Source organism: Cervus elaphus, chromosome X (assembly GCF_910594005.1).
Source record: "Cervus elaphus chromosome X, mCerEla1.1, whole genome shotgun sequence".
Lineage (NCBI taxonomy): Eukaryota > Metazoa > Chordata > Mammalia > Artiodactyla > Cervidae > Cervus > Cervus elaphus.
Window position 1 is genome coordinate 175,484,313 of NC_057848.1, and position 18,882 is coordinate 175,503,194.

Sequence of the window (18,882 nt, forward strand, 5' to 3'; positions counted from 1 at the left end):
CCATTTGTCTTGTCAGTGGAGGCTTAGGCTGCTTCCATGTCTTGGCTAGGAATTCGCAGGGGTCTCTAGTGGTGAAGAATCCACCTGCCAATGCAGAAGACGTAAGAGACATGGCCAGAATACTGGAGTGGGGAGCCTTTCCCTTCTCCAGGGGATCGAACCCAGGTCTCCCACAATACAGGAAGATTCTTTACCATCTGAGCCACCACGGGAGCCCAGGAATACTGGAGTGGGCAGCCTTTCCCTTCTCCAGCAGATCTTCCCCATCCAGGAATCGAACCAGGGTCTCCTGCATTGCAGGCGGATTCTTTACCCGCTGAGCTATTAGCGAAGCCCGTTCTCAATACTTGTAGACTTTTTGATGATGGCCATTCTGACCAATGTAAGCTGATACGTCGTGGTAGCTTTGATTTGCATTTCTTTCATAATTAGCCACAATGAACATCTTTTCCTGTGCCTGTGGGCCATCCGTACGTTATCTTTGGAGAGACGTCTGTTTAGATCTGCCCATTTTTCAATTGAGTTGTGTCAGCTTTTTGTTATTAAGTTGTATCAGCTCAGATTTGAGTATCCTGAGTGCTCAGGATCATCCTTGGAGCTCAATGTATGAGAGAAGAAATCGTGTTCTTCCTACTGTCTGTCCTGCCAAGCTATTTTTTTTTTTTCTTGGTTTCTCTTTTTGGTTATTTTTGGGGGCAATTGCAGTAAGGGCTTAAGCACTGAGCGATTATAACCCGAGTGGAAGATACAGGGGTTTACTGAGCTTCAGCAAACAGGGTATAGATGCAAAAAGCCAGGTTTAATAGGATAGGAAACGCAAAACAAAGACGTCATTTGAATCATTCCAGTTCCGGTTTTTCTAAGCCGGTAGAAGTCACCAGTTTTCTTATTCACTGTACGGTTAGTTGCTCAGTCGTGCCCGACTCTCTGGGACCCCGTGAACTGAAGCCCCCTTGTGGCAACCCACTCCAGTATTCTTCCCTGGAGAATCCCATGGACAGAGGAGCTTGGCAGGTCTACAGGTCATGGGGTTGCACAGTTGGACAGGACTGAGTGACTTAGCACACAGACAGCAAACACCAGGCTAACAAAAGCCCTGACAGTGGAAATAAACGGAAATCAAATGTATGGTGGGTAGCTGACAAGTTTAAGAAATGAGCCAAGAAAAGTTTTCTGTTTTCTCTAGGAATTCTCCAACCGTCTTGCGTCGCTTCCAAGCCACCACTGGGCGTTTGATTTCGGTGAGATATGAAAGGGCATGTTCTTTATAAAGAGAAGAAAGTGCCTTGAAAGAAACCACATGATTGAGGAATGAGGCACTGGAGAAAAGACATCTCTGCCACTCTGACAAGGCACTCGCGGGGCACGCTGATGAGCCCCAGGAAGGCCGCGTCCCTGGCTGTTCCGTCGCTCAGTCGTGTCCGACTCTTTGCGACCCCATGGACTGCAGCACTCCAGGCTTCCCTGTCCATCACCAACTCCCAGAGTTTGCTCAAACTCATGTCCATTGAGTCAGTGATGCCACCCAACCATCTCATCCTCTGTCGTCCCCTTCTCCTCCCACCTTCAATCTTTCCCAGCATCAGGGTCTTTTCCAACGAGTTGGCTCATCGCATCAGGTGGCCGAAGTATTGGAGCTTCAGCGTCAGTCCTTCCAACGAATATTCAGGGTTGGTTTCCTTTAGGATGAACTGGTTCGATCTCCTTGCAGTCCCAGGGACTCTCGAGAGCCTTCTCCAACACCACAGTTCAAAAGCATCTATTCTTCAGCGCTCAGCTTTCTTTACAGTCCAACTCTGACATCGGTACATGACTCCTGGAAAAACCATAGCTGTGAAAATGCTGACCTTGGTCAGCAAAATGATGTCTCTGCCCCTCTCATTTCAAGTGCCCTGTGCATACTAGCTGAAATCTTGTGGGCTGCAAGTGGTTGCCTGGTCCTATTCTCACAGAGCAGACAGATGAAAGGGGAAATTTGTCTGGGGCAGTCTTTCTGCAAATGTTAGAAGTACTGTCTCAAAGCCCTGGGGGAACCAGCCAGTCGGAATGACCCGAGGGCATCCGAGGCTAAAAAACATCTCCATTGTTTGAGGCTCATGCTATCTGTAAAAGCGAAAGAAGAGAGACTATAAGGATCATGGAATCTTTAAATATAAATTTATACACATTGAAATAATGTTCTCAGCCACAGAAGAGAGAAACACAGCACACTGATTGTTTTGGGGCCAAAACGTCTCAAGCTGGGGGTCTCCTCAACCTCTGAGTCTCCTACTCTCCAGCTTTTTATAGGGGGGTGTTGCAGAGGCCTGGAGACTGGTTAAGGGAAGGCTTTCCTGGGAGGGGACGGCTCCGGGTGCCCGTGGACACGTGGACGGGACTGGGGGAGGAGGAGGACTGAGGATGCTTGCGGTTCTCAAGGGGGAAAGGTGATTCAGCCTGAAACCCAGAAGGACCTGTGAGGTGTGCGTGTGAGTGTGTGTGTGCGCATGCGTGTGCATGCGTGCATGCATGTGTGTGTGTGTGTGTGTGTGTGTGTGTGTGACTGAGAGAGAGACAGAGAGAGAACGCGACGGAGCAATCCTTTGCCCTGAGTATGATGCAACTCGCTTCTCATGTGAGTTAAGAAAGATACAACCGAGGTGGGCTTCCCAGGTAGCTCAGTGATGAAGAATCCACCCACTGATGCAGGAGATAACAGGTTCAGTCCCTGGTCCTGGATGATCCCTCATGCCATGGAGCAAATAAAATCTGTGCTCCACAACTCTTGAGCCTGTGCTCTGGATCCCCCGTGCTCCCCAACAAGGGAAGCCTCCACAATAACAAGCCAGCACACCATAACGAGACATTAGTCCCCCACCCCCGCCCCCCCAGCTCAGCACAACTAGGGACAAACCCACGCAGCACCAAAAACCCAGCAGAGTCAGAAAGAAAGAATGCACTTATTTTTAAAAAGATGATCTAGGGACTTCCCTGGTGGCCCGGTGGTTAAGACCTCGCCTCCCAATGCAGAGAGCGTGGGTTCAGTCTGTGCTTGGGAAGATAAGAACCCACATGGCTTGAGATCAAGGGAAAAAAAAGCCAACAAAACAGAAAACAGATTCAGCCAAGACTTTAAAAATGGTCCAGAGAAGAAACTTCAAAAATAACAATCTGTAAGTAATCTTTACCTTCTTTAAAACCGGCCAACTTGGGATACGTGTATGGCTGTGTAGTCCCAAAGCCCACGGGCTGGGTGCTCCCGTTAAAGACTGTTGATCCCCAGTGGCTTTCAGAGAGGACTTGTTTACAATCACAGTCTAGGATCCAGGGACAGACACCTTGATGATGCTCGTTATGTTTGAGGTTGACTACAGATGGGCGATGTGGTGGGCAAGACTGCATCTCCACCCAAGACTTCAACGCTTTCGCGTTATTAATAAAGTCATGTGATTTCCCCTCATATCAGAAGGCTCATGACTATAAGGTGGGATGAGATCAGTCTGGCAGATGACTTCACTGTGGTTCACCCGAGGAGATGGGGACCTCAACCCTCCTGGAAGACAAAGTAAGATCCATCCTTCCCAGGGGATTTCCACTGAGGTTTTTGGAAGAATCTGCCCAATCTATGAAATGAAAGCTAACTAAAAAAGATGGAGCTAAAGTCAAAACATAACAGACCTTTTTTTTTTTTTTTTTTAACTGAACTATAGACTCTGACACTGGGAAAGATTGAAGGCGAAAGGAGAAGGGGGGCGGCAGAGAATGAAATGGCTAGATAGCATCACCGACTCAATGGACATGAGTTTGAGCAAACTCCGGGAGATGGTGAAGGACACGGAAGCCTGGCGTGCTGCAGTCCACGGGGTTGCCAAGAGTCACACAGGACTTAGTGATTGGACAAGGGCAACATAGGTGATTTACAACAGGTTGACAATGTCGTGTTAGCTTTAGGTGTACATAAAAGTGATTCACCTATATACACAGACACACATACATATGTATATACACACACACACACATATATGGGCTTCCCTTGTTTCTCAGACAGTAAAGAATCTGCCTGCAATGAGCTTCGATCCCTGGGTTAGGAAGATTCCCCTGGAGAAGGGAAAGGCTACCTACGCCAGTATTCTTGCCTGGAGAATTCCATGGACTGTATAGTCCATGGGGTCACAAAGAGTCAGACACGACTGAGCGACTTTCCCTTTCATATACACATATATATGGTTTTTCAGACTCTTTAGGTTTTTATAAGATGTTGAATACAGTTCTCTATGCTCTGTAGTAGTTTAGATTTTCTCATCGCAAACTCCTGATTCATCCCTCCCCGTTTCCCCTTTGGTAATCATAGGTTTGTTCTCTAAGTCTGTGGGCATATTTCTATTTTGTAAGTAAATTTAACTGTATCATTTTTAGGCTCCACACATATAAGTGACATCATCTGACATTCCTCTTTCTCTGCCTGACTTACTTTACTCAATGTGATCATCTCTAGGTTCTCGCATGTTGCTGCACATGGCGACATTTCATTCCTTTTTTGTGGCTGAGTAATATTACACTGTGTATATGTACCACAATGTCTTCTTTACCCATTCTTCTGTCCCTGGACGTGTAGGTTGCTCCCAGGCCTTGGCAGCTATACGTAGAGCTTCTGTGAACACGGGTGCACCCGTCTTTTCTCTTTTTACAGTTTTTCTCTTTTCTGGATACATGCTCAGGAGTGGGACTCCTGTATCACTATTGATAGCTCTAAAAAGTAGCAAGCATTTTTAAAGTGAGGCATTAAGGATAGACTTCCCTACAGGGGACAAGATACACACACACAGAAACACACGCACACATGTACTTTCTAGATTCCCCCAAAATCAGGTGGTTCACGAGCTAGCAGAGGGTCCACCTACGTTGAAAGCGGAGGAGGTAGAATGATGACATTTTTGTACAGGAAGATGTGGGGGAGAGGGGAGTGAGTGATTCTATCAAGAAACTACGCATCCTTTGCCACTGAAAAATATCCCCAAGGCCTCGACATGCTGGTTAGCACACAGACCTGACCGAACAGAGGGTGGGGTCCTCCATCATCCCATGATGCAATGGACCGTGGTGGACAGATGAGGGTTAAAACAATTCTCAGCCGGAGCGCACACCGTCTATTCTGCCGGTTGCGGGAATTACAGATCTCCTCATCAGGTTCCGCCTCACCCTAATTTGGTAACCTTTTGGCAGGCTTTACGAGCAGATGACATACTTCTTCATCTGGTGCGTTCATCTGCGCTGTCCTTTAAAAGAGCCGCCCCCATCAGGCTGCAAGCTGTGAGATCTTTAATATCCTGGTTTGACTTGGTCAACGTTCTTTTGAAAAAAATAATTACGCTTATTTGTTTTTTGGGTGGTAATCGGTCTCCTTTGCTGCACGCACTTTTCTCTAGTTGGGAGGCATGGGCTTCTCATTGCGGTGACTTCTCTTGTTGCAAGGCATGGGTTTTAGGCGTACAGGCTTCAGTGGAGGCTGAAGTCCCCCACTCCAGAACCTTGAGGTTGAAAAGTGTGCAAGAGAGCAATGGTACTAATAATTTTATGGTCAACGTCATTTTCATTAACAGTAAAGATTTAAACCACTTTGCATTTGCCAGAGTTGTTCCATTTCCCTGATGGCATGTGGACTCAGCGGCTGCGGCACGTGGGCTCTAGAGTTCTGGCTCAGCGGTTGTGGCTGACGGGCTTCAGCTGCCCTGAAGCACGTGGGGGATCTTCCCGGACCGGGACGCGAACCTGCGTCCGCTGCATTACAAGGAGGACTCTTTGACCACTGGCTCCCCCAGGGAAGCCCCGCTCAGCATTCTTTTACAATCCCTGTTTGCTGCGGCTTGTTGACTGCCCTCCACCTTCACATCCATCCTTGCCTATGTTCAGGCCGCCCTCTGTGTTGAAACAACTCAGCTGTCTGTCACAGTGTAACAAATTTGCAGCTGCAGAGGCTGGGACGCACCCTGGCGACAATCAGAGCATACCTTGGCGGGGTCCCCCGGTGCTAGGCTGTGTTCATAGGCTGCGATCCGGGTAACAGTTGAGGCTGGAATCTCAGCGCAGAACTCAGTGGGGGAAGGACCCACACTCGCAGTTCTGTGTGTGGGCATTCAGTTCGTCACAGGCTGTTGGACAGAGCATTTCCGTTCTCCACCAGGATTTAGCCAAAAAGCAACATCAGTTTCTTTCTCGCTCTCTCTTTTTTTAATTGAAGCATAGTTGATTTAACAATCTTTTTATTTTCTTTTCTTATTTAATTATCTTTTTTTTTAAATTTACAATCTTGTGTCCATTTCTGCTGTAAGGCATGGGGACTCAGTTATACACGCACATCCATTCTTTTTTGTATTCTTTCCCATGATGGCTGATCACAGGACATTGAATAGACTTCCCTCTGCTGTACGGTAGAACATTTTTCATCCATCCCATATATAATAGTTTGCATATGTTAATCCCAAACCCCCAGGACTTGCCTCCCCTACCCACCCACCTCCTCCTTGTAAACCACAAGTCTGATCGCTATGTCTGTTTCTGCTTTGTAGGTATGTTCATCTGTACCATATTTTGCATCGGTTTCTTGACATGAAGCTATTTCACACGTCGGGCTGTCTTCTGTATGATTCGGGTAATGACTGTTCCAGGAGAATACCACCTTATTTTTCATGTACCAGTGTCTTAGAGCAGAAGCTGGTCCCTCTTTAAAACTAGTCCGTTGGTGTAAGTATACATCTTCTTGCTTTGATTCCACAGGCATGCACATCCACTTCTGTGTGCAAGTCAAGTGCAAAGCTTCGCTGGTGACTTCCCTTGTGGCTCGGTGGTAAACAACCCACCTGCCATTGCAGGAGACATGGGCTCAATCCCTGGGTCAGAAAGGTCCCCTGGAGGATGAAATGCCAACCCACTCCAGTGTCCTTGAGAATCCCATGGACAGAGGCGCCTGGCGGGCCACAGTCCCTGGGGTCGCAAAGTCGGACACAGCTTAGTGGCTAAACCACCACACATGCAAAGCACAATTTGGAATACCTCCCTCCTCTTCCCAAGGAAGGATTAAAAAGGAAATGATCATTTTAAAGAAAAGATTCCATAATGAACCTTGAGGTTGAAAGAGTACAAGAGAGCAATGATAATTTTGTGGTCAACCTCATTTTATTAACAATAAAGTTTTAAACTATATTGCATTCACCAGAGTTGTTCCATTTCCCTACTGGCGTAGTGGGTACAGGTCATAATGAGATAGGAGGCTCTTTGCGTCAATGAATAAGGCACATCTAGGCCACTTCTTAATTTTTCCCCTCAGTGTTAAACTTCTTTCTTTTTAAATATGACTCTCTGAAGCACGGGCTTTCCGGGTGGCTCAGCTGGAAAAGAATCTACCTGCAATGCAGGAGACCCTGGTTCGATTTCTGGGGTGGGAAGATCCCCTGGAGAAGGCAGAGGCTACCCACTCCAGTATTCTTGGGCTTCCTTGCTGGCCTAGATGGTCAAGAATCTGCCTGCAGTGCGGGAGACCTGGGTTCGATCCCTGGGTTGGGAAGATCCCCTGGAGAAGGGCATGGCAACCCACCGCAGTATTCTTGCCTGGAGAGTCCCATGGACAGAGGAGCCTGGCGGGCTGCAGTCCGTGGGGTCGCAAAGAGTCGGACACGACTGAGTGACTAAACATAGCCCAGCACACCTGAAGTGTAGGGTATAAATTAGGAAGGGAGGTCGTGTGTATACATCAAACAATACAGGCACAGAATCAGCAATCAACCAACTTTTATGGAAATATAAACATCTGTCCACAATGTATAATATACATACATATATATGATGTATACATATTTATATAGTGTACAATAGGGAGGGATTATATAAAAACATAATAATTATGTCATCTTTTCCATTCAGTAGCTCATGACTGAACTGAACTGATATATAACACAGATATGTTCCCTCCTGTTTTTCTTCAGTCACTGTCATGTCTGACTTTTTGTGACCCCATGGACTGCAGCATGCCAGGCTTCCCTGTCCTTCACTGTCTCCTGGAGTTTCCTCAAACTCATGTCCATATATATGCATCACTCTATATATGTCATATATAGTGCTGTATAGACATACCTCATTTTATTGGACTTTGCTTCATTTTACTTCATAGATATTGCTTTTTTTCTTTTCCTTTCCTTTTTTTTTTTTAAACTAACTGGAGGTTTGTGGCAACCCTGCTTCAAGAATATCTATCAGCGGCATTTTTCCAACAGTATTTGCTCATTTCAGGTCCCATTTTGGTACTTCTTCAGTTCAGTTCAGTCTCTCAGTCGTGTCCGACTCTTTGCGACCCCATGGACTGCAGCACGCCAGGCCTCCCTGTCCATCACCAACTCCCGGAGTTTGCTTAAACTCATGTCCATCGAGTCGGTGATGCCATCCAACCATCTCATCCTCTGCACTTGGTCCTTCTTGGAGTATTTCTTACCTTTTCACTGCTATTATATTTGTGACAGTAGCTGTGATTCATGATCATTAATGTCACTCTGAAGGCTCAGAGGTCAGTGAGCACTTTTTACAATCAAGTATTTTTTAATGAAAGGATGGACATTTTTAAAGACATAATGCTATTGCATACTTAATAGACAACACTCAAAGGTAAACATAAGTTTTCTGTGGGAAAAAAAAAGAATCCAAACAACCTCTTGACTTTATGTAGACATTCACTTTATGCTGGCGGTATGGAATGGAACCTGCAATATGTCTGAGGTATGATGCTGGGAAAGACTGAAGGCAGGAGGAGAAGGGGACGACAGAGGATGAGATGGCTGGATGGCATCACCGACTCGATGGACAAGAGTTTGGGTAAACTCCGGGAGTTGGTGATGGACAGGGAGGCCTGGCGCGCTGCAGTCCATGGGGTCACAAAGAGTCAGACCTGACTGAGCGACTGAACTGAACTGAATGCCTATATATTATATATAGCCATTGCCATTATATAAATATATTAAAATTATAAATATTTATATGTTAAAATACAAACTTATACATAATATATAACCCTCTCTATTATATAATATTATAACATTATATTATATAATATAGTATGTGTGTGCATGCTCGATCGTTTTCGACTCTTTGTGACCCCATGGACTGTAGCCCTGCAGACTCCTCTGTCCATGGGGCTCTCCAGGCCAGAATACTGGAGTGGGTTGCCATGCCCTTCTCCAGGGGATCTTCCCGACCCAGGGATCGAACCCGGGTCTCCCGCACTGCAGGCAGATTCTGTAGTGTCTGAGCCCCCAGGGAAGCCCTACCAGTCATATATGTATATACACACACACACACATGCATCGCCTCCCTCTCCTCCCCCATCCCACCCCTCTAGGTCATCACAGAGCATCAGCTGAGGTCCTTGCGGTACAGAGCAGCTTCCCACTAGCTCTCTCTATCTATATCTATATGTGTTCTACTAAATGAGGACGGGGTGTTCCTGCTTCTTGCAAACTTTTTGGTGACAGAATCCTTGTTTCGTAGAGCTGTCCAAGTAAGTAGGCCTGGTCACAGTGATCCTACGAAATTCCAACAAGACGATTGTTTGTTTGTTTTTTTTTTCTTTTTTTCCTCCTCTCTTTCTCTCTCTGTCCCTTTCGATCCCCCAGCACAGCTCATGGGATCTCAGTTTCCCCAAACTAGGGATGGAATCCTTCCGCGGCCTTGAAAGCGCCCAGTCCTCACCACTAGACTGCTAGCAACTCCCCACCCCTGTTCCCATTCCCCAACTTTGATTATATGCAAAAGTTTCCATATTTTATTATATGCAAAAGTTTCCATTCTGCAACTTTGATGATACCTTTAAAGGTTCAGGCCTGGAAGGCAGAGCCTTGCGGGTGCCCTGTCGTGTATATTTCAGGCGCCAAGCAGGATTCTTTCACCAGAGTCAGCTGACAGAGCCCAGGAACTAGACCACAGAGATTAAACCCGGAGGATTAGATTCAACCTGGAGTCAGGCCTGTTCTAGTCTGCTGCAGCCCCTTCCCAGCTTTCTCCTTCATTTCCACCTCCATGGATCCCTGTGAATTCATGCATCAGAGGTATTTCCACAACTTCAGCTACTCCTTTTTTTTTTTTTTTTTTTTTGCATTTCTTATGCTGTTGGCTCCCTTATTCACTGGACTGTGTCTTCCAGAATAAATGAATGGGTGTTACTCACACATGCATTTTTCCTTAGGCCTGTGCTCAGTATACGCTTGATAAATTTATAAACAAATCAGTTAATTCACACTTTCTTGGCAAAGCCAATGACTTTCTGGCCTGCTGTGTTTTGTGTTTACCTTGAGGCTCTGCTTCTAAACTTCACTTTAGGAAGGATGTACGTTTATATCTATGCCGGTGTGCGTGCATGCTTAGTCGTGTCTGACTCTTTGCGACCCCATGGACTTTAGGCCCCGCCAGGCTCCTCTGTCCATGGGATTCTCCAGGCAAGAATACTGGAGTGGGTTGCCATGCCCTCCTTGTTTATAACTACACCTCTGTATGTATCTATATTTTCGTATCTGAAAGTGAAAGTGGCTCAGTCGTGTCCACCTCTTTGCTTCCCCATGGACTATACAGTCCGTGGAATTCTCCAGGCCAGAATAGTGGAGTGGGCAGCCTTTCCCTTCTCCAGGGGAATCTTCCCAACCCAGGGCTCAAACCCTAGTCTCCCACATTGCAGGTGGATTCTTTACCAGCTGAGCCGTAAGGGAAGCCTTTCGTATCTGAAGTTCCATGTTTTACTCCTTTGGAAGGAAAGCTATTATTAGTGATACTGTTATGTTAGTGGAACTTAAATATCTATTCAGTGATAGAAGAAAATAAATATTTATATAAACCATATGTAAGTTTCTTCTGTTATTAGATTGCGTATCTATTTTGTGTACATAGAATGTATATATAGCAGCGATTAAAATAGTAACCTCTTTATATCTATGCATGTGATATATATGTATGTACAGCTCTTTTTGGTAAAGGGTGTTTCATGCATATTATCTCATTTAGCCATCCCGAGGGACCCACAGGAGAGCTACTTTAATCTCTGTTTAAAGGATCTATTCCCTAAAGTTCACAGACCCTAGCAGACTTCCCAGTAGGTCAAAGCGAGCACAGATCAGACACTTGATCTTAAACCGGGTCCCCTGAGTCCATGTACATCACCTTCCTCTCTATTGGCTATGTCCCCCAAGTGTCTTTCTCTTAAAACTTGTGAGGAATCCCTAACTATGCCATCACACCAAATATGACAGCAGATGGGATTCGGGAGCACTTGTGAGCACGGCCTATGGCTAGGAGACATCATCTTTTTCCTCCAAGACATAAAGCCATAGGTCTACAAAAGAAGGTTACTAATAGAAGCAAACATTTATTTACAGCATCTTCCATGCCTGAACCCTGCATCACTTATCACATCACAAGGATATCACGACATGATTACTTTCATCGGTTCCACATTGCAGAAGCAGAAATCAGACAGAGCATCTCAGCGCACACCCCAAAGGTCACAGGTCACTGGAACCCAAGGAATTGAGTTTGAGAATCTGTGTGGAGCTTGCCACAACACTCTACAGCTTTCTCCACTTCGTGGGCAGTAAGCCTCAGCTATCCCCCAGTGGGCAGCCAACTCACCCCAACCCAGTGACGAAAACCAGGTCCTCTCACCACACGTGTAGTTGGCCGGAAAAGATGAACTCCTGGGTCGCAAACGTGAAGAGGGACGTTTCAGAGTAACTGACAGACACCACCAATGTCCTCAGTATTTTATTCATCAGAACCATCACGTATTTTGTTCATCAAAACCACACCTTCTTACATATAAGAAACCAACCCCAAAGGGGATTAGTATTAGCTCATCACCTGGGTAGAAAAGAGGTTCTGTCCTTTATGGGCTTCATTCTCATCTTGTTATCTAGATAGATACAGATAGCTATCTATGTATCCATCTGTGTATCACTGGATGTATGTAGGTATCTATCTATCTGTCCACGCATCAATCCATCCATCTACCCAACCTTCCATCTTTCCATCCATCCTTCTATTATCCATCCATCCATCCTTCTATCATCCATCCATCCTGCTATCATCCATCCATCCTTCTATTATCCATTCATCCTCCTATGTGTTATGTATCCATGCTTCTATCTACATGTCACTGTTTCCCGGTAGCTCAGTCGATAAAGAAGCTGCCTGCAAATGCAGGAGACCTGGGTTCGATCCCTGGGTGGGGAAGATCTCCTGGAGAAGGAAATGGCAACCCACTCCAGTATTCTGGCCTTGCAGGATCCCATGGACAGAGGAGGCTGGCGGGCTACAATCCATGGGGTCGCAAGAGCCGGACGCGACTTAGACTTAGCGACTAAAGAGAAAGACAAACCTAACACCATCCAGAAACAGTAACAGGTTTTGTCAGTCTGTTTTTCCAACCCAGGTATCTATCTATATGTCATTGCTTCCCAGTACCATGCAGAAACGGTAACATACTTGTCTGCGCATCTTTGTATCTACCTGTGTATCTACGGGTATGTATATATATGTTAATCTATGTATCTATCTGTGACCATGTGTATGTATCCATGTGTATGTATGCATGTATCTCTCTACCTGTCATCGCTTCCCATTACCATCAGTCAGGAAACAGGAACACGTTTGTCGGCCTGACGCCCAGGGCATCGCTCCCACCGCCGGCGCTCTCGCTTTGGCCTAGCCCGGCAGTAAAGGGTTAAAGCTGTTTGCAAATACGGTGACACGTTTCCTATATCCGAAGGGTGCCCTAGGAGCGCAGGAAGCTCTCACCTCCCCCCCCCGCCCCAAACCCTCAATCCCGGCGCTTTGGGCACTGGGGGCCCGGGGAGACCCGGCTCACCTGTTCCACCACCCCCCCCAGGCACACCCGGGGAATCTCTCCGTTCCAGCTGGTTTGCAGTGGGATTAGCTGCTCTTTGCAAGCGCTTTGTAGCCGCGGATGTGGTTTCTGTAGTGACGGGGCCGACTGCGGAGATCTATTGGCTGCTGGCTTTGTAAATTTCATTCAGTTTGGTCCAATAGCAGAGGGCGAGCTGGGAGCCGTCAGGACCTTTCGCTTCAGTCTCTCTCTCTTTCTTGCAGCCCGGGTCTCTGTCTCTCGGTACAGAGCGCTTATTCAGACCTCACGTTGCCCTTCGAGCTCCGCCTGCGTCCCCGTTTCTTCCTCCCCATCAGACTATTTACGCCAGAAACACCGAATTTTCCTGCCGACGGCCGGGGTCGGTGGTCCTCGCATTCCTTCGGGGGCGGGGGTTGGGGGTGGGGGACGGTGTGCCAATCTGGTTGGAATTCGACAAAACCCCAGGCGGCTGGACTTATACACATCCTCCTGAATCATAACCATCGGTCAGGGTTCCCTGGAAAAATCTGGATGTCTAACAGGAACGCTCATAACCGATGCGGCTTCTCCACGGCTGAGGTAGGTGCCGTTTTAAGATATACGTCTCTGGGTTATTTTTCATTTAAAGCCTCTTTTTTTTTTTTTTTTAATTTAACGATTGGACTCGTGTGTGCTTCCCAGCAAAAGATGCTAATAAGCCTGATTGCTAACGTTTGCGCTTCACTACATCCGACATTTTTTAAAATTATTATTTTTTTTTACTAATTTTGAAAATTCGAGTAGGACTTTCATCTGTCGCTCCATTTCTTAGGTGTGGGTGGGAGTGTGGACATGCGTGTCGTCTGCCAGCTCTGTGCATATCTCGACACAAACGTTACATTACTATTATTATTTTCGTTTGACTTAGAAAAATCGCGATATACCACCGTGGGGCTGGAAGCCTTTTGGCTGCAATCAGCTCTTTGAACGGCGCCGGGGCCGCGTTTAGGTGTTTACAAAGTAGCGCTCTGTTACATACAAATAAACAGATGAGTGTGGCCGAGAGAGGAAGGGGGAGAAAAAATATATGTATCTGCAGTACAGGGAGAGAAAGACCGAAGCGCCAGCTCCCTGCAAAGCGGGACTGGCGAGGCAGCCTGGAGCACTTATGGAAACTGTGAGCAACCACGGCCTTTTTTTTTTTTTTTTCCCCTCCCTCCTTCTTCTTTAAGGAAAACTGTCAGCTGCTACCTCCTGGGGTGCATTTTTTTTTGGGGGGGGGGTTAACCTGGGAGAGGAAAAAAAAAAAAAAAAACACAAAACAGGCTTGGCTGGGTTTGCATTAACCGATTTTCGTTTTTTTTTTTTTTTTTTTCCCTCCCTTCGTTCCTCTGCTGGCCTTGGGAGCAGATGACGGGCTTGTGTGATGCACTGGATAACGCACGTGACTGATTAGGACCGGGCTGGGGTTTGCTGGGCAGCGACCCGGGGCGCGCTGGAGACCCCGGGGTGAAGACGGATTGATGGTTAGCTCCGCGCGGTTTCTGCCAAGCTGGGGGGTGGGGTGGGGGAAGAGAGGGGGCCGGCTACCTGCACCCCCCAATCTTCCTCTTCCCGTGCGTGTGGGCTGGGAGAAAAAGCCAGCGGCGCGAGGTGGAGGGTGTTGGGGGGAAGCGAATCGGGGGCGGCTAGTGGCGGGGTGGGGGGGAAGCTGGTTTCGCTGCTTCGGGGAGCGGGGTCGCGGCGGGGGGGGGGGCTGGCCTGGACCTGCTCGAGGGGCACGCGGCTCCCGCGCGCGCACGATCCCCAAGGCTGCCCGCTTGGCCCCACGAACCACAAAAGTTGCTTTAGCGGCGGGCACCCGCGCGGGGCGCCCCGGGCCGGGGTCTCGGGGCGGGGGGTGCGGACGGACCCCATCCGTGCCCCTTGGAGGACCCCGATTCTCGAGAGCAGAGCTTCCCCCCGCGCCCCCCAACAGCACCACCATCTCCACCGCTGGGCGTGCGGCGGGCCAGTCCTTTCGTCCCAGGTGGGGGGCGGGGGGGCTGGGGAGTCTGTGGGATCTGAGGACCACCCCCACAGCCTGGGGCCCACAGAAGCGCCCCACACCCCGTCCTAAAAGCCGGCTGCTCTCCTCCCGCCCTCCCCTCCTTACGCTTTCTCTCCGATCTCGTCCGGACCACCTCCAAGTAGTCCCCCTTCCCCGCCCCGCAAATCCCCCCCCCCCCCCAACCAAGGCATTCCCGTGCGCCTCGGCCTGGTTCCGCCGCCACCTCCAGCGGACGAAACTGGTGGCCAAGATCCGCCGCCTGGGGCGGGGGGGGGGGGGGGCTGGAGATGGGCGGCGGGGAGGGGGGTACCCGGAGGTGGGTGAGGGGCTGGGAGAGCCTGGCAAAAGCCAGCCCCCTCCCCAAGGCGGCGGTGGCGGCGGGCTGCCCCCCCCGCCCCGCCCGGGCCTGCGTGGCCGGACCTGCGGGCGCGCGGGGTGGGGACCCGGGCTGGGGAGGTGTTGATGGTGGTGGTGTGTGTGTGTGTGCCGGTCGGCTGCAGACGGTGCGGGGGGGTCGCGAGCTCGAGGAAGGAGGAGAGGCTGAGGTTCCCCGGCTGCAAACCGCCACCCCCCCCCTCCTCCGCCAGCCCCCAGCCACGACTGTTGCCTGCCCTCCTCCGGCTCCCCTGGACGCCCGCCGCCTCCTCCTGGCGCGCACGCATCCTCCCGTCTCCCAGACGCGCCCCTCTCCCCCCGACCCCAACCCCGGACCTGGACCCCCCGGCTCTTTTCCTCCCGCCGAGAACCCGGGAAGCTCGCTTTCTCCCCTCGGATCCTCCCGGGAGGCCTTCCCGGGTTGCGGGGGGAGGGGGGAGGTTGCACCCCCAGATCCGGGCGCCGGTGCCCCGCGCAGCCCTGGGCCCGGGCGCACCATTCCGGCGCCTCTCTCTCTCTCTCTCTCACACACACACACATCACCCGATCTTCCCCGATCGGCGGGGTCCCGGGCCCCCCTACCCCGACCAACGCACCACCCGCCTCCCACCGGGGGACCACCCTGGGAACGGACGTCCGGCCCGGAGGGCTAGGGGCGCTCGGACAACGTCCTCTGCATCTCTTCCGCCCCCCTTTTTTTCAGCGGGTTTTTTTTTTTTTTTTTTTTTTGCTGCGGGTTTCCTCGGCTTCGGACTCATTCCTCGGAACCGACCACCAGGTGTGGGCCTCTTTTTCATTTTTTTTTTTTTTAATTTATTTCTGGAGCCACCAGGCTGCTATTTCGTGGATGGAGTGGGGGGAGGGGGCAGCAAGCAGCGTCTCGGGGGGTCCGGGGAGAGGGTGGACCCCCCCTCCCCATAACCTGGGGCTGAGGCTGGCGTCTCGCGCGCGCGCCGAGTGCGCGCGTAATGAATGAAACCCGGAGCGCGGGCGGGTCCTGGGGCGAGCCTGTCTTTCAGGTGGGCCCAACTTAAGAAATTTGGGGCGAGGGGTGTCGGGGGCGGTGGGGGGAGGTATCGAAGTAAGCAGGTGCTGTCCTTGCGAGGAGGATCCACAAGGTGGTAGTATGCATTCTTCCTTTCATTTTGATTTGCTTTCTTTTTCTTTTTTCCCTTCTATTTGGTCAGTGGGGTGAAATAGCTTTCTGTGATATCCCACAGTTTTGGAAAGGGTCCACTGGCCGGCCCGGTTTCCACCTTCTGAGCGCGTTCCATTTTCCCCGTGTCCCGATGCGACGTGCTGCCGACCGAGCTTCTTTTCGGAGTCAGGCTTGTCCCTTGATTTGAGGAACAGGACGCAGAAGGAGGTGGGCTGGGGGAGAGAGAAAAAGGAAGAAAAAAGTTTGGGGGAGACTTAGTGATCCTCACGGGGCCGAATTTCCAGGCCGTGGAGGTCTCTTGCAGGCCAGACCAGAAGCGCAGGCGTCGGGCACCGTCTGGTGGGCACCTCCTTCGGCTAGAAATGAAACGCCTGGGAGTGTGGAGACCTGACTTCCCGGCCGAACAAAGCAACCTCAGCTGCTCGGGAGAGCGGCGTGATTCGAATGGAGATGCTTTAGCGTTTTTCCTCGGGGCTGACGGAGCCAGGGGAAATGGGTTTGATGGCCCCTAAATCTGCATGTGTGTTGGGGGGCACATTGTGGGTGGGGTAGGGGACCGGTTGCAGGCCTCTCATCCGCGTTGGGAAGAGGTTACTAGCCATCTCGAAAGTACTCAGGGTTGGTCCCCGCGTTTGAATGCGGCACTCAAGCTGTGTTATGTGTGGGAAGGCGGGCGTTTATGACACATGGTCGCATTCATCCTTTATGTCCAGATTAAAAAAAAAAAATGCATTTTAGAAACCGTGCGCCTAAATTAAAAACAGAAACATCTCACAGAGGCCTCTGCAAGTAATTATTTTTTCACCCCCAAGATGAGAACCTCAGTATTCTATTACCCAAAGAAATGTAACTGACCGTTTTAAAGAGTATTTTCCTTGACAGGGAAGGAAAAAAAAAAAAAAATGAGGGCTAGGACGTAGCAAGTGGAAAATTACTTCATCAGTTTTAAATCACTGGATTAAAACGACACGTTAAATTTTTTGGAAACCAGTATGATTTCGAGCGGGGAGTTAATGATCATTGCATTTTCATGACGGCAGCTGTGCTGTGATGCCCTTTCCAAGGTGTTTTGACATGTTTTTCTTTGGTGGAAGAATTGTTACATTCCTTTGTAATTTTTTCCCCCCCTTAATAAAAGAATGCTGAATGTACATTTAGCCCTAAATCCAGCTATCCAGGTAATTTTTTATCCCAGTCTTAAGAATAGATAACGTGCTTGATAAGTGAGGAATTGTTCCATAAGAAGCATAAAGCTAGTATGATCCTATGAAATTCACAAGTGAATACATGTGCAGAATTGTCAAGTTATTTCTCTGGCCTGGAATGTAGATCAACAGCAAGTATATGGCTGTTTTTCTTTTATTTTTGAACTTGGTCGTTTCATTTTTTTTTTTTTTCTTTGCAGTAATTTGTGGAAAGCTTCTGGTTTCCGTACAAAGACAAGAGTGTTTCCTGTCTATACACATTTTGTTGCTCTCAGAATGCGCAGGCAACTCTGTAAGAACTCTTTAGAATATTGGGCTTTGATGCCTGGACCACAGAACAAAAACCCAGAGACGGTTCTCACAAAAGTAAATATTCAAGTGCATGGAATCTGGCAGGGGGCTCACCGTTCTTCCGTTTTAATTGGTACTCCAGATTCTCAACCTTTGTTACAGGCTGGGTATTGTCCACGGTGCAACCTGTTGACAGAATTTATGTGATTCAAATGATGCGACCCTGTGAAAATACTTAAAGTCCTTTAAATGCCCTCACTCTGAAGACAGGCTTCTCTGATGAAAACAGGTTTAAATCCCAAACTTGATGACAGTTGATTTTTTTTTTTTTTTTTTGTATGTGAAAGTCAAGGGCAAGGACCAGATTTTTAATCTATCAACCACCACTGTATTCTTTGTGTATGTTCTCCATCCTTCACAGTATGCCTTTATTTTCAAATGAGAGGAATATGTTTGGCTTTAAATCAGTTGCTCAATTAAAAAAACAAAATTCTGAATGCTGTTATCTTTTCAGAAATGACACTTCAACATCTGCTTAAGGACTTTAAAAAATTTCTGAGACAGACTATGCCTTCTAACGTAGCCACAGCTGATTTCTTCAGCGTGTCAGCTACCAGTTTCAGATAAAATATTCAGCTTGTGCGCAGAGATGGGGAGACAGTGAGGCTCTCAAAATTGAGCCCACGTGGTTGTAGGCAATTAGGTCATCTGTTGTGGCCTGTAAACCATTCATGGGCCATTCATGGCATGAATATTTTCCAGTTTTGTCATTTTTTTTTTTTCTTCTCTCTAAACAACCTACATTTGGCCTTTCAAAGCCTCTTCTGTTCTTTGTTCAGTGGATGGCAGGATGGGAAATCCTTCCTCTTTTTTTCTTGGAGAGGGGCAGATTAGCACAAATGAATAAAGGAGAGGGGGGAAAAAGTGGTGGTGGTTGTTGTTTATTTGCCAA

The 18,882-nt window shown here is 48.6% G+C and overlaps 1 protein-coding gene across 6 annotated transcripts in view; it reads left to right on the forward strand.

The window, feature by feature from the left end:
* Positions 1-13,112: 13,112 nt before the first annotated feature.
* Positions 13,113-18,882, forward strand: part of NLGN4X (neuroligin 4 X-linked) — a 370,297-nt gene continuing 364,527 nt past the window's right edge. For 4 of the 6 annotated variants that reach the window (XM_043897228.1, XM_043897231.1, XM_043897226.1 and 1 more), the window contains exon 1: positions 13,113-13,450. The gene's annotated coding sequence lies outside the window, so the exon portion shown is untranslated. Of the gene's footprint in view, positions 13,451-14,260; positions 14,377-18,882 lie in introns of all 6 variants that reach the window. The other 2 variants (XM_043897227.1, XM_043897229.1) reach the window with 1 other exon arrangement.